The sequence below is a fragment of the Aquarana catesbeiana genome, linkage group LG04, assembly GCF_042186555.1.
Source record: "Aquarana catesbeiana isolate 2022-GZ linkage group LG04, ASM4218655v1, whole genome shotgun sequence".
NCBI classification, from domain to species: Eukaryota; Metazoa; Chordata; class Amphibia; order Anura; family Ranidae; genus Aquarana; species Aquarana catesbeiana.
In genome coordinates, this window is record NC_133327.1 from 138,366,765 (window position 1) to 138,382,548 (window position 15,784).

Genomic DNA, 15,784 nt, shown 5'->3' on the forward strand with positions numbered 1-15,784 from the left:
GGTCAGGCGTACTGGACCCCGATCTTCTTCTGCTGTTGTTGAGGTGCAAGAACCACAGGGCTCTCGTATGGAGCAGAGAAGTACTAGTGCCACTCATCCTTCTGGTGAACTGGCAAGCACCAGCGGCCTAGTACACCTTGGTCATACATCCAGCACTGCAGTATCACGTGGTGACATGGCGAGTCCCATAAGTGCAGTTCAAGCTGGCGAGGTGGCAAGCACAAGTAGTGTCCTGCTGCCACCAAGAAGACAAAGACAGGCCCGTCGTGCCCATAGTGTCCTTCCTGCAGAATTTGCCAATCCTAAGTGGGAGCCCACCACTTCTGCAGCACTCGTACTTCCCCCATTCACTGGCCAACCCAGAATTCACGTGGAAACAGTTGATTTTACGTCACTTGATTTTTATTCGCTGTTTTTCACGGAAGATCTCTATAGATCTATTGTGAACCAAAGCAATTTGTATGCTGATCAATTCATCGCCGCTAATCCCCAGTTGTCCTCCCTTGCCAGAGATTGGAAACCAATTACAGTTTCCGAATTAAAGACCTTTCTGGGCCTATCCCTCCTCATGGGCGTAACTAAAAAGAGTGAGTTGCGGTCATATTGGTCCACTGACCCAATTCACCATATGCCCGTGTTCTCTGCTTCCATGACCACGGCACGATACGAGCAGATCTTGCGGTTCATGCACTTCAACGATAATGAACTCTGTCGTCCTCGTGGAGACCCTGGATACGATCAGCTCTACAAAATTCGGCCTCTCGTAAACCCTTTTAACCAACATTTTGCAGCCTTGTTTATTCCCGATCAAGTTGTCTGCGTTGATGAGTCCCTGATTAAATTTTCTGGCCGCTTGTCTTTCAAACAGTATCTTCCCAGTAAGCGTGCCAGATACAGGGTCAAGATGTATAAGCTCTGTGACAGGGCCACAGGCTATACATATAGTTTTAAGCTTTACAAGGGAAGAGATAGTCACATAGAGCCGCCAAACTGCCCAGATTACATAGGGAGCGCTGGCAAGATTGTGTGGGACTTGGTGTCACCCTTATTCGGAAAGGGGTACCATTTGTATGTGGACAATTATTACACAAGCGTGCCACTTTTTAGTCACTTGCTTGATCATCAGATTGGAGCATGTGGCACCGTTCGATCTAATCGCGCTGACTTACCCCAGAGGCTTGAAGATTCCCCTCTTAGGCTGGGGGAGAGAGCCTGCTTGAAGTATAATAATTTGCTTGCTGTGAAGTGGAGGGATAATAAGAATGTTTTTGTTCTGTCCTCCCTTCACGCAGACACGACGGTCCAAATTCCTACAGCAACTGGTGTTATGGAGAAACTCCTCTGTGTCCACGAATATAACCAAAATATGGGAGGGGTGGATCTCAACGACCAGTTGTTGGCGCCGTACCTAGTTGCCCATAAGGCCAGATGCTGGTACAAAAAAGTGTCTGTTTATTTATTTCAATTGGCTTTGCTGAACGCTCATGTGCTATACAGAGCTTCAGGACGGACTGGATCCTTCCTTAAATTCCAGGAAGAGATCGTCAGAGCCCTTCTGTTTCCAGACGGTGCTTCGCCTCACCTTCCCAATCCAAATGCAGTAAACCGGCTACATGAGAGGCATTTTCCGTATGTCCTCCCTAGTACCCCTACCCAACGAGCCCCCCAAAGAAGATGTCGTGTCTGTAGCAAGCGCAGATATAAGCATGACACCTTCTATTATTGTCCCTCCTGTCCTGACAATCCTGGTCTTTGCATTGGTGAATGTTTTGAATGCTACTATATACTAGTGGAGTTTTATCGTAATGTACAGCACTGCACAGAATAGGACACACTTTCACAGGGTCTCCCAAGATGCCATCGCATTTTGAGAGACCCGAACTGTTAGTTACAGTTACAAATAAAAGTGTAAAAAAAAACGAAAAAACCCCCAAAAAATATATAAAATAAAAAAGTTGTTAGTTGTTTTATTGTTCTCTTTCTCTCTATTCTCTCTGTTGTTCTGCTCTTTTTTACTGTATTCTATTGTGCAATGTTTTATTGTTATTATGTTTTATCATGTTTGCTTTTCAGGTATGTAATTTTTTTATACTTTACTGTTTACTGAGTTTTATTGTTAAGCATTTTTTTGTTTTCAGGTACACCATTCAGCTGCAGCGCGGATTTATTTTTCTTGACGGCAACAGCGTTTGCTCCCACGATACATAAAGCCGTGACTCCAGCGCTGTAGGAGGTGATTTCACCACCACAGTTAAAAAAAAGAGCATATATGCCGAAGCATGGGGGCAGCAGGGGTGGAGGAGCGATTTGCTCATAACTTTTGGGGCGGATGCTCCCATGCTTCGGCATATATATATTTTAGGCACAGATTACATTAAAAAATGTTTTATTTTTTTACTATGTTTTTTTGTATTTGGTTTGCAGGTATGGTATGTCTTACTGTTATACTGTAATGTTACTTTGTTTTATTGTTAACCATCATTTGCTTAGCAGGTACGCCATTCAGTTGCAGCGCGGATTTATTTATCTTGATAGCAACAGCATTTGCTCCCACGATACATAAAGCCGTGACTCCAGCGCTGTAGGAGGTGATTTCACCACCACAGTTAAAAACAAAATGGTGCATGTATGCCCATCATTAGAAGTGGGTGGATGAAGGGAGGTATTCTAATGGTGGGCATACCCACCGATCAATCTCTTTTTTCATTTACCCCACAGGCTGCATGAAAAAAAAATTACAATATATGCCCAACAAGGACCAGCAGCGTACTGGTATGTTGCTGGACTCTGAGTGGTTATACTAGAATGATGCCTGCGGATTTAGGTATCATCTTGGTATCATTGTTTTCAGCCAGTGGTCGGCTTTCATGTAAAAGCAATCCTAGTGGCTAATTAGCCTCTAGACTGCTTTTACAAGCAGTGGGAGGGAACGTTCCCCCACCGTCTTCCATGGTTTTCTCTGGCTCTCCTGTCCCAACAGGGAACCTGAGAATGCAGCTGGTGGTTCTGCCAGCTAACCATAGAGCTAATCAGAGACCAGAGTGGCTCCAATCATCTCTATGGCCTAAGAAACCGGAAGCTATGAGCATTTCATGACTTAGATTTCGCCGGATATAAACAGCGCCATTGGGAAAGCATTTTATCACACCGATCTTGGTGTGGTCAGATGCTTTGAGGGCAGAGGAGAGATCTAGGGTCTAATAGACCCCAATTTTTTCAAAAAAGAGTACCTGTCACTACCTATTGCTATCATAGGGGATATTTACATTCCCTGAGATAACAATAAAAATGATTAAAAAAAAATAAAAGGGACAGTTTAAAAATAAAATAAAAAAGCAAAATTAAAAAAAAAAAAAAAAAAGCACCCCTGTCCCCCCCGCTCTCGCGCAAAAGCGAACGCAAGCATCGGTCTGGCATCATATGTAAACTGCACCATGCATGTGAGGTATCACCGCGAAGGTCAGATCGAAGGCAGTAATTTTAGCAATAGACCTCCTCTGTAAATCTAAAGTAGTAACCTGTAAAGGCTTTTAAAGGCTTTTAAAAAATCTATATAGTTGTTGCCGCTGCACGTTTTTGTGCAATTTTAAAGCATGTCGAGTTTGGTATCCATGTACTCGGCCTAAGATCATCTTTTTTATTCCATCAAATATTTGGACAATATAGTGTGTTTTAGTGCATTAAAATAAAAAAAGTGTGTTTTTTTTCCAAAAAAAATGCGTTTGAAAAATCGCTGCGCAAATACTGTGTGAAAAAAAATGCAACACCCACCATTTTAATCTGTAGGGCCTTTGCTTTAAAAAAAATATATAATGTTTGGGGGTTCAAAGTAATTTTCTTTGCCATCTTAGCATTTCATGGCCTTCGAAACTGTGATAGGTAGTGAGGAGTGAAATCAAAAATTTACGCCCTTAGAAATCCTGAAGGGGGTGATTGGTTTTTGGGGCCCCGTACGCCGCTAGGCTCCCAAAAATTCCCACGTATGTGGTATCCCTGTACTCAGGAGAAGCAGCAGAATGTATTTTGGCGTGTAATTCCACATATGCCCATGGCATGTTTGAGCAATATATCATTTAGTGACAACTTTGCAAAGAAAAAAAAGTTTGTCATTTTCCCGCAACTTGTGGCAAAATATACAATATTCCATGGATTCAACATGCCTCTCATCAAATAGCTTGGGATGTCTACTTTCCAAAATGGGGTCATTTGGGGGAGTTTGTGCCATCTTGGCATTTTATGGCTTTCGAAACTGTGATAGATAGTAAGGAGTGAAATCAAAAATTTACGCCCTCAGAAAGCATGAAGGCGGTGCTTGGTTTTCGGGGCCCCGTACTCGGCTAGGCTCCCAAAAGGTCTCACACATGTGGTATCTCCGTACTCAGGAGAAGCAGCAGAATGTATTTTGGGGTGTAACTCCACATATGCCCGTGGCATGTCTGAGCAATATATCATTTAGTGACAACTTTGTGCAAAGAAAAAAAAAAAAGAAAAAAAGTTTCTCATTTTCCCGCAACTTGTGCCAAAATATAAAATATTCCATGGACTCAACATGCCTCTCAGCAAATAGCTTGGGGTGTCTACTTTCCAAAATAGGGTCATTTGGGGGGGGGGTTTGTGCTATCTGGGCATTTTATGGCCTTCAAAACTGTGATAGGTAGTGAAGAGTCAAATCAAAAATTTACGCCCTTAGAAATCCTGAATGCGGTGCTCGGTTTTCTGGGTTCCGTAACCGGCTAGGCTCCCAAAAAGTCTCACACATGTGGTATCCCCGTACTCAGGAGAAGCAGCAGAATGTATTTTGGGGTGTAATTCCACATATAACCATGGCATGTGTGAGCAATATATCATTTAGTGACAACTTTTTGTAATTTTTTTTTTTTTTGTCATCTTTCAATCACAAAAAATTTAAATATTCAGTGGGCTCAACATGCCTCTCAGCAATTTCCTTGGGGTGTCTACTTTCCAAAATGGGATCATTTGGGGGGTTTGTACTGCCCTGCCATTTTAGCACCTCAGGAAATGAGATAGCCAGTCATAAACTAAAAGCTGCGTAAATTCCAGAAAATGTACCCTATACACTTATTGACATTTTCTTAATCAAATACATGTGGCTGAATACATTCTGGCCTAAATGTATGACTAAGATTGAGTTTATTGGATTTTTCTTATAACAAAAAGTAGAAAATATCATTTTTTTTTCAAAATTTTTGGTCTTTTTCCGTTTATATTGCAAAAAATAAAAATTGCAGAGGCAATCAAATACCATAAAAAGAAAACTCTATTTGTGGGAACAAAAGGATGCAAATTTTGTTTGGGTAGAACATTGCATGACCACGCAATTACCAGTTAAAGCAGCGCAGTGCCAAATTGTAAAAAGTCCTCTGGTCTTTAGGCAGCCAAATGGTCCGGGGCTGAAGTGGTTAAATTCACTTGGTGTTAGGGTTGCCACTTCATCCCTTTAAACCCAAACACATATGAATTTGACAGGTCCTGAGGTTAATTTAATACAGGCACCAAGTGAGTTTAAATACCACCTTAATCAGCCACAGAACCTGTGTAATTATAGCGGTTGTATACCTGCAGGACAAAAAACAAAAATTACAAAAAAAAACACTGTAAGGCAAAGGCTAAATGAGCTAGTATGTAGCGCATACTAGCTCATTATGAAATACTTACCTTAGAATGAGGCGTCGGTATCTCACCCAGGCCACACCAAGGCAGCTGATATTTTGCCCTCGGCGTGTCTTCCGGTTTGCGGCTCCGGCGCTGTGAGTGGCTGGAGCAGCGATAACGTCACTCCCGCACATGCGCGTGGGAGTTTTCTTCCCTGCAAGGTCCGGCAGACGCATTCACAGCGCATGCGCCACTGACATCAGAGCAGATTGCTGGATCGAGATCTGGCTCAGGTTAGTAATAGGGGGGCTGAAAAGGGGGGGGGGGCACTGCATGCAGAAGATTTTTTACCTTAATGCATAGACTGCATTAAAGCAATTGTAAACCATGGCTGTTGTGTAAATAAAAAAACACTTGCATCGCATACTAGCACATTGTGAAACGAAGCCCTCCAGTGCTGTATTGCCACCGCTGAGAAGGCTGACATCCCCTGGTCCTTCTTCAGGGTTCGGCTATGTGATCGGTTAGAGCCGCGATGATGTCACTGCTGCGCATGCGCGTTTTTTACCCTGCAAGGTCCGGTAGCGCCTGCCAGACCTTTAGCCGGGCATTCACAGCGCATGCGCCACTGACGTCAGCGGCTGCATGCAAGTGAATATCTCCTAAACCGTATAGGTTTAGGAGATATTCATTTTACCTACAGGTAAGCCTTATAGGTAAAAGTTAATAATTTGGGTATACAACCACTTTAATATGTGTTTGATTTTAAAGGGATGCGGTGGCAACCCTACTTGGTGCCTTATCTACATTAAATTAGCCTCAGAACCTGTGTAATTCATATGTGTTCAGGTTTAAGGGGATGAGGTGGCAACCCTAATCAAGGGGCTAGCAGTTTCTATAGAGAGGCCCTCCTAAGCTGCATATGTAAAGGAAAGCAGGAGCAGCATTTTAAAATGAGGACTGTTGGTATGTGCTATTTTTGGAATCTGGAATTGCATAGGGGTTACTGTATTTGTAAAAAGTCAATGATGGTGTACTTTCACTTTAAATTTCATATTGTCGCCACGTTTGAAGGAAGAAAAATGCTGACTATGACCCTAAGAACACATGATGCTCTGGGGCTGTTTCTCTGCTAAAGGTACAGACCAACTTTTGCGCATTGAGGGGCCAATGGATGGGCCCATGCATTGTCAAATCTTGGAAGAGAACCTTCTCCCAGAACACTGAAGATGGGTCATGGATGGGTCTTCCAGTATGATATTGACCCAAAACATACTGCCAAGGCAACAAAGGAGTGGCTCAAAAAGAAGCACATTAAGGTCATAGAGTATCCTAGTCAGTCTCCAGACCTTAATCCTATAGAAAATGTATGGAGGGAGCTGAAACTTTGAGTAGCCAAGTGACAGTCAAAAAACCTTAACCACTTCAGCCCCGGAAGGATTTATCCTTTAATGACCAGGCCATTTTTTGCGATACGGCACTGTGTCGTTTTAACTAACAATTGCACGGTCGTGCAATGTTGTATCCAAACAAAATTGATGTTTTTTTCCCCCCACAAATAGAGCTTTCTTTTGGTGGTATTTGATCACCTCTGCGGTTTTAATTTTTTTGCGCCATAAACAAAAAAAAGACCGACAATTTTGAAAAAAATATATATTTTTTTACTTTTTGCTATAATAAATATCCCCAAAAAAAGAAGTAAAAAACAAATTTCTTCATCGGTTTAGGCCAATGTGTTTACTTCTACATATTTTTGGTTAAAAAAATCGCAATAAGCGTATATTGATTGGTTTGCACAAAAGTTATAGCGTCTACAAAATAGGTGATAAATTAATGCATTTTTATTAGTATTTTTTTTTTTTTTTACTAGTAATGGCGGTGATCAGTGATTTTTAGCAGGAGTGCGACATTGCTGCAGACAGATCGGACACTTTTGACACTTTTTTTGGGACCAGTGACATTTATACAGCGATCAGTGCCATAAAACTGCACTGATTATTGTATAAATGACACTGGCAGGGAAGGGGTTAACACTAGGGGGTGATCAAGGGGTTAAGTGTGTCCTAGGGAGGCGTTTCTAACTGTGGGGGAGTGGACTGACTGGGAGTACAGAGAGATCTGTGTTCCTTATCACTAGGAACAGACGATCAAACTGTATGCCCCTGACATAACAGGGATCTGCTTTGTTTACACTAACAGTTCCCCGTTCTGGCTTTCTGTGGAGCGATCGCTGGTGGCCGGTGGAAATTGAGGCTGCCGGCCTTGTGCATCGGCTCCGGTAATTTGCGCAATAGAACCGCCCTGCCACAGTATAACTGCGGCGGCTGGTCTGCAAGTGGTTAAGGATGTGTGCAAACCCGGTAACTAACTACAAGAAACGTCTTAACTCTGTGCTTGCCAACAAGGGTTTCTCCACCAAGTACTAAGTCATGTTTGCTAGGGGATCAAATACTTATTTTACTCACTGAAATGCGACTCAGTTTATAACATTTGTATCGTGTTTTTTTCTGGATTTTTGGTTGATATTCTGCCTTTATCATTTAAAATAGACCTGACCTATGGTAAATATTATAGACCCTTCATTTCTTTGTAAGTGGGCAAACTTCCAAAATCCGCAAGGAATCAAATAATTATTTTCCCCACTGTGTAGATGAGTATAGGTCAAGCTGCGCCTTCCCCTGATGGGGGACAGAGGGTGGGGGGTGGGGGGTTGGGGTAATAAAAAAACCCAGGATTTCTCCTCAACACCATTTTCCCACTTCCACAATTAAAGGGTGTCTGTCAGTTTAAGAAGTCGGTATTTTGGTTGTGTCAGTAGAAAGTTCCCAGAGCCAGATAGATACTGCCATAGCATATGTATAATAGAATCAGGATAGTAGAAAACGCACAAGTGCCTCACTTCCTGTGTTTTGCACTGAAGTCACCTGGCTCCGCCAAAATGTATTGCGTCACTTGTCACGTGACTTTATAATGGTATCCTATTATTTAGAAGCTTTTCATGTCTGTTTTCTTCCCTCTATACCAGTGATGGTCAATTTACTTTATATAGGGGGCCACAAGTGCGGTCGCTAAGATCACCAAAAGACTGCGTATAAAATGTAATTAATGTAATTCTACATAAAGCTGTCAGACTTCAAATACAGTATGCTGCAGGAGATGGTCAGTGATTACAGGTATGCTACATGAGAGGGCCAGAGATTGCAAACATGCTCTAGGAGTTGTTGGAGACTGAAGACACGTTTCAGGGGACAGAAAGTGTAGAGAGGTGTTTGATGAGACTGTTAGAGATCACTGCCATTACAACCCCTTTACATATCACATTTGTGTTCCCAAAAGCCCCCTTTAAAAATGACTTGTGTTACATGTCACACTGTGAAATCTATTATAAAAGGTCATAGGGAATAACCAACTGATAAACTGAAGTAGAAGCCAGTCTTAAGAATACTTTGAATTGGCTTCACAAAACATCAAAGCACAGACAGACTACTGGGATGCCTGAGGACCATACAGTGAGCCGCATGTGGGGCACCAGCTTGTACCGCTGCCTGTTTGCTGGTAAATAAATAAAAAATAAAAAACAGTATTTCAGTGGAGTTTTGGTGTGCACTGATTTGTAATTGAATATATACTGTGGACTCTTCACTGTCACTCATGAGCTCCAGTTAAGTGGTTCAAAAACGTGTTATATTTGGAATAAAGTTCATTTATTGTGGGCTTGACGAGCTGAAAAGACATCAATGTACTTGCCATTGTACATGGAATTCACATAAACTGCAATCTGCTCAATTTTGTGGTAGAATGATATACAAATGGTCAGGGCCAGCTCAAGACATTGTGCTGCCTGGGACCAAGAATGAAATGCTGCCCCCCCCCCAAAAAAAAATCACGCTCACCAAAATGCCCCCACATCCATTATTTTATATCACGATAACTAAAGAGGACCTATCATGGCTCTATACATGTATATAGGAGTATAAAGAGGACCTGTCATGGCTCTATACATGTATATAGGAGTATAAAGAGGACCTGTCATGGCTCTATACATGTATAAAGGGGACCTGTTATGGCTCTATACATGTATATAGGAGTATAAAGAGGACCTGTCATGGCTCTATACATGTATAAAGAGGACCTGTCATGGCTCTATACATGTATATAGGAGTATAAAGAGGTCCTGTCATGGCTCTATACATGTATATAGGAGTATAAAGAGGACCTGTCATGGCTCTATACATGTATATAGGAGTATAAAGAGGTCCTGTCATGGCTCTATACATGTATATAGGAATATAAAGAGGACCTGTCATGGCTCTATACATGTATATAGGAGTTTAAAGAGGACCTGTCATGGCGCTATACATGTATATAGGAGTTTAAAGAGGACCTGTCATGGCTCTATACATGTATATAGTAGTATAAAGAGGACCTGTCATGCTCTATACATGTATATAAGAGCATAAAGAGGACCTGTCATGGCTCTATACATGTATATAGGAGTATAAAGAGGACCTGTCATGGCTCTATACATGTATATAGGAGTATAAACAGGACCTGTCATGGCTCTATACATGTATATAGAAAAATAAAGAGAACCTGTCGTGGCTCTATACATGTATATAGGAGTATATGGAGGACCTGTTATGGCTCTTTACATGTATATAGGAGTATAAAAGGACCTGTCAGGGCTCTATACATGTGTATAGGAGTGTAAAAGGGCATGCCATGTCTCAATACATGTATGTAGGATTATAAAGAGGACCTGTCATGGCTCTATACATGTATATAGAAGTATAAAGAGGACCTGTCATGGCTCTATACATGTATGTAGGAGTATAAAACGACCGACCGGTCATGGCTCTATACATGTGTATAGGAATGTAAAAGGACATGTCATGGCTCTATACATGTATGTAGGAGTATAAAGAGGACCTGTCATGGCTCTATACATGTATGTAGGAGTATAAAGAGGACCTGTCATGGCTCTATACATGTATGTAGGTGTATTAAGAGGACCTGTCATGGCTCTATACATGTATATAGGAGTGTAAAAGGACCTGTGCGTGGCTGGCGGCCGCAATGTCAGCCGGCCACCCGTGATCGCTCCACAGAGAGCCAGAACGGGGATTTGTCAATGTAAACAGACAGATCCCCATTCTGACAGGGGAGGAGAGACAGATCTGATGTTCCTAGTGATTAGGAACAGAGATCTCTCTCCTCCTCCAGTCAGCCCCATCCCCCCCACAGTTAGAAACACCTCCCAGGGAACACATTAAACCCCTTCCCTGCCAGTGACATTTACACAGTAATCAGTGCATTTGTATAGCTCAGATTGCTGTATAAATGTCTCTGGTCCCAAAAATGTGTCAAAAGTGTTTGATCTGTCCAACGCAATGTCACAGTCCCGCTAAAAATCGCAGATCACTGCCATTACTAGTAAAAAAAATAAAAAATCCCATAAATCTATCCCCTATTTTGTAGATGCTATAACTTTTGCGCAAACGAATCCATATACAATTATTGTGTTTTTCTTTTTTTTTTTACCAAACATATGTAGAAGAATACATATTGGCCTAAAATGATGAAGAAATTAATATTTTTTTGGATGTTTACTACAGCAAAAAGTAAAAAAATATTGTTTGGTTTTTTTTTAAATTGTCGCTGTTTTTTTGTTTATAGTGCAAAAAAATAAAAAACGCAGAAGTGATCAAATTCCCCCAAAAGAAAGCTCTATTTGTGGGAAAAAAAGGACGTAAATTTTGTTTGGGTACAGCGTCGCATGACCACGCAATTGTCAGTTAAATCGACACAGTGCTGTATCACAAAAAAGAATGATTGAAGCGCATTATTTCTATTATTACATTGTTATATAAAATAAAATATTTCAATTCATCATAATGCAGAATCAGTGGGAGCCCCGAGTGTTTCACTTGCCAACGTCACTTGCCTTCAGATGCGAATTGTCACTTGCTGCGTCACCTGCCACCAGATGCGGATTGTCACTTGCCACAACGTCACCTGCCACACATTGCGGATTGTCACTTGCCACAATGACGCCACCTGCCACACATTGCGGATTGTCACTTGCCACGACGCCACCTGCCACACATTGCGGATTGTCACTTGCCACAACGTCACCTGGCACACACTGCGGATTGTCACTTGCCACAATGTCACCTGCAACACATTGCGGATTGTCACTTGCCATGACGTCACATGCCACACATTGCGGATTGTCACTTGCCATGACATCACCTGCCACACATTGCGGATTGTCACTTGCCACGATGCCACCTGCCACACATTGCGGATTGTCACTTGCCACAACGTCACCTGGCACACACTGCGGATTGTCACTTGCCACTACGTCACCTGCCACACATTGCAGATTGTCACTTTCCACGACGTCACCTGCCACACATTGTGGATTGTCATTTGCCACAACGTTACCTACCACACATTGCGGATTGTCACTTGCCACGATGTCACCTGCCACACTTAGTGGATTGTCACTTGCCACGGCGTCACCTGCCACACATTGCGGATTGTCACTTGCCACAACGCCACCTACCACACATTGCGGATTGTCACTTGCCACAATGCCAATTGCCACACATTGCGGATTGTCACCTGCAACAACGTCACTTGCCACACGTAGTGTATTGCCACTTGCTGTGTCCCAGAGTGAACAATACAAAGATCAGTCAGATTCAATCCAGCTTGAGTCCCTTATAAAAAAGATCTTATAGAGAGAAACCACTAGAAGTTGTACTACCAACCTAACCCACTTTGTTTTTCAGATAGGCAGAGGCTGCTCAGTCTCAGCTCACACTGTCACGGGCACAGCTGCACAAGCAGCTCTCTTCAGACCCTTCCTTCCCTCACGCTGGAGATGGAAGAGGGAAGAGGTGGGTGGAGCAATTGATTGGCGCGGAGGCTGAGTACTCTGAATGCTGGGGCGGCCGCGGCCTCTGACGTCATTGGTTGCTAGGCGCCGGACGGCAGGCTATTCTAGCAACCAGTGTAGGAGGCAGCGCACAGCACACCGCCGACCAGCATCTGCTCTGCTTTGCTCCTGCTTACTGATCCGGGATTCCAGGCAGCTACTACGGAGTCCGAGTAGTCTACTCCTGACAACTTCTTGCCGGCCGGGCTGCCGTCCTTCTTAAATGCAGTCTGAAACCATTGTCCCATCGGGTCCCATGGTAGGGCCGGCCCTGCAAATGGTCATCCGGTGATGACACAATTTATTAAAGTATACCTTTGCTACTGTGAAGAATAGTTAAAAGCAAACCATACCGGTTTTCCTTACAATTCACTTGTTGAACATGACAAAGGCATGTATGCCTTTGTGCCGGAGGCCTGTAAATCCGCCTTTGAAGTCTCTTTGTATATATAAAAGATCCTGTGAGCCTCCTCTGATTATAAATTGCCTAAATGGCACAGTGAAACAGCTGCAAGCGTTAAACAGATAAAAACATGCAGATAAAAGCAGAAATAAATATATACGCTGCACTTTCAAATATACTCTTCACATTATATATATATGTGATAACAAAAGTGCAAATATGCGTGTGAGTCACACACCGTGATACATCCAGTAACTAGTGACTGTAAAAAGTGACAATAGTGCAACAGATAGTTATGAATACTTAAAAATGAACATATAAATGAAAAAAAAGAATCACACTAGTAAAAAGTGCTATAGGGTGCATCCATATGGTGATTGGTTGTATCAAAATTATTGTTCATAAAATCATATAGTGTTCATAAAAATATATAGTGGACTCAATCCACTTAAACATATAGATGAATAAAAAGTGCTTCTATGTGCATATGTGTCATCCAATTATTTAAATTCAAAAGTGCTTCTAAAGTCCATGCAATTTGAAAACTGCTGTGTAGATAATCCAAAACATGCCGCAGTGATCCATGCAATTTGGAAACTGCTGTGTAAATAATCCAAAACATGCCGCAGTGATCCATGCAATTTGGAAACTGCTGTGTAGATAATCCAAAACATGCTGCAGTGATCCATGCAATTTGGAAACTGCTGTGTAGCAAGCCACAGTGATCACACTCTGGTGCTCCCCCTAGCTATTAAACGCTCACCTCTGAAAGTGTGAATTTGCACTTAAGCTTAGTGAATACATGCCTGTGAACCACCTCTGGGGATCTGCAGTTTTAAACAGACTCCTGGACCCGTCAGCACTATACCTCGGTTGAGTAAAAAAGGACTGGATGGTGTAATAACGTTTTAACAGTTTATTAATCACATAAAACCCCCTATGGGGTACTCACGTGGGGGTACTTTAGGGGGGAAATACTAGATTTTCCCCCTAAAGTAGATACGGAAGTTCCCTGTATCAATACACGTTGGGGAGGGGACAGGACGGACGTTCAGCAGGTGACCTGTCAGGAAAGAACCCCATACCATCCCAATATCGATCCGGTATCTTTACATGCTGTTTGCCTGATGCAGAGTGGAGCACTGATGCGTCTATACTATGTGAGTACCCCATAGGGGGGTTTTATGTGATGTGAAATGATTGAATAATTGGCATATTATGTTTGTAATTAGAATTACCAGCCAAAATATGTGTCTTTAAATGTATGTCATATATTTTTCTATTATGAGAAAATGTAAGACATTTTAGATTTTGCTGTATTATATGCTGTGGTAAAGTACTGTATTATTATTGATTCCAAAGCATTGTCATATAATGGATGTTGGTACTGTATCTACCAACATCCATTCATTTCATTACTTGTTGTTGCCCGTTTAATAAATTTATCTGGCATAAAATGCACTTATTCCATTTAGCAATGGCAACATCAAGGAGATAAAAGTCTATCAGTAGAACTAAAGGCAAAATGTTTTAGTTAATTTTGGATCAGTAGCAGAGGGTTATAACCCCTGTCATTTTTTAATCATCTGTGTTCCGTGGGGAGATTTTCCTTAATTTCCTGTTTCAGAGCCAAAACAGGAAGTGAGAGGAAATCTCTCCAAAGGGAGGGAGTCCTTGGTTGTCCCGAGGGCCACCAGAACTAAGGTCCTCATTGGAAGATATCCCCTTTATTCCTGTTCTGGAAGCAACCCAAAATGTGTGTTTTTCTTTTACTTTAACTTTAAATAGTAATGGTAAACAGGAGAAATAGAGAGGGTGCCCCTAATGTGGCACGGAAAGCAGTAAAAACTTGATAGGAGTTCCAATTCATCTCCACTCTATTCAAAACTATATGTTTTGCCTTTAGTTATACTTTAAAAAAACATGACCAGCCAATGACTTAATCTGCTAGCATGAATCATAAATTAAAAATATCAAATTTAGGGCTTTAAACTGATATATCCATATTAGGCCAACTATTCATCCAGTTTAGCCAATACAATACATTACATATGTTATGCCTTATAATGCTCTCAGAGATACTTCAACCCATTCAATTAAAGGTACGTTATTAGAGAGGAGCTCCAGTCTACCCCCAAATACTGTAGCTGCTGACTTTTATTATAAGGACACTCAGCTGTCCAGGGATCCAGTGCTGTCCTCACCTGAGCCGATTCTTCAATTGGCTTCGGGTCCAGGTGCCGGCCTCTTAAGTAAGGGAAACTGGCAGTGAAGCCTTCCGGCTTCACAGACTGATTCCTACTGCACATGTGCGAGACACACTGCACTTTATGAATGGTCCTGCAGTCTTCTGGGATCTGTGATGCATCACAAAAGGCTGCAGTGAGAAGGGGGGGCAGACTTCTGCTCAGACTGCCACAGCTATCTGACCAGAAGTGGGAGCAGGTTCCTGTCAAAACCAGGTACCCAGTCCCCCAAAAAAGTGTCAGTGGAAGGGAGGAAGATGCAAACAAGCAGAACTTCCCCTTTTGGATGAAGTTCCGCTTTAAATTCTGTGGTGCATTAGTATTTAAATTTGGTACATGTTTGTTTTGTATGTAAAGTTCCTAAAGAGCAAATTATGACAAAAACAGGGCCTGTTTTTTCCAAATGATGGGGACGTTAGTTCAACAGACCTTTTTTAGTTGATGTTTCCCATCTAGTTAGGTCTTGTTTCTAAAATATCATAAAAGCTTTTTGATTTTGGCTCAGGGGGTCATTGTACAATTAGAATCCAGCAGTATATCACAAAATCCTCTCTACTTTACAGCATGTTTATAGCATCA